Source organism: Octopus bimaculoides, chromosome 9, assembly GCF_001194135.2.
Source record: "Octopus bimaculoides isolate UCB-OBI-ISO-001 chromosome 9, ASM119413v2, whole genome shotgun sequence".
In the NCBI taxonomy this organism is placed as follows: domain Eukaryota; kingdom Metazoa; phylum Mollusca; class Cephalopoda; order Octopoda; family Octopodidae; genus Octopus; species Octopus bimaculoides.
The window spans coordinates 60,939,154-60,940,426 of NC_068989.1; positions in this window are offsets into that span (position 1 = coordinate 60,939,154).

Consider the following 1,273-nt stretch of genomic DNA (forward strand, 5'->3'; position numbering starts at 1 on the left):
ATATATATATATATATATATATAAATATATATATGTATGTATATATGTTTGTGTTAATGTAAGTGTTTTGTGTATGTCTTCATATTTGTTTGCGCGTGTATATATAAGCACGTACACATACATACGCATAAGTTATTTTGTTATATATTCAATGATATAGACGAATAATACAACACTAACACTTGTAACATCGCTCCGTCATTTTTGAATGCAACGCTCCCTGTAAACAATATAGTTGTACTGTGTATGAATGCATCTACTCTCTCTCTCCCTCTCCCTGTCTCTCTCTCTCTCTCTCTCTCTCTTTCTCTCACACTCACACACAAATATATTTGAATTTATACAACATTTCGTTCATGCGTACACATACGCACAAAACGTGCTGAAAAGGAATGAAAGAGAACTAGATTATCTTTAGAACTATTATCATTTTTTGATACGGTCTTAGACTTTGTCCTGCTATTACTTCATTCTCACCGTATAATTACATGATATTTTTATATAGGAAATCTGGATTATAAATAACAATCATAAAACTGTATTTCCTCTTCACAACAGATCAATTATCTTTATACGATGAGATGTGTATCACTAACGTAATTTGACATTTGCAGAGTCTCCTAATTGGTGGATTTTTATTATAGAGTATGAAATGTATTTGTAAATGTGCATAGAGTTTAAGAACAATATCATTTTTATTCACATAAACGTTATAATTAAATGCAAATTAAGGTAAATGAGTCTTATGTTATACAATACAATATTGCAATCTAATGTAGACTTAAATAGAAACGGAGCACCATTATTAACATTTAAAGGCTTGTTTGAATCAAACTTAAATGACCTGTGATGATAAACTTTGGTACTCTTAAAACAATTATACTCTAATGAATAACATTCCAAAACGATGTAAAAACAACACGATTTATATGAGTTGAAACTATTGTGATCTCGGTATAGAATTAACGCAGCTATAACCCAACTCTATAAAACTCCTAGGACAGTTAATGGAACTGAAATTGGTGGAAAACATCAGGATGTGTATGATTTGTGAAATATCAGTTATTCGTCGGAAATAGCCGAAACTGAAACTGTTATTATTTCAATATAATAATAGGTACAAAGTTTGGTTGGATGGTTGGTCGGTTGATTCCAACAGTCACGTTTTATATCGTATAGGGTTGTGATGAAAGAGAAAGGGAGAGAGAGAGAGAGAGAGAGAGAGAGAGAGAGAGAGAGAGAGAGAGAGAGAGAGAGAGAGAGAGAGAGAGAG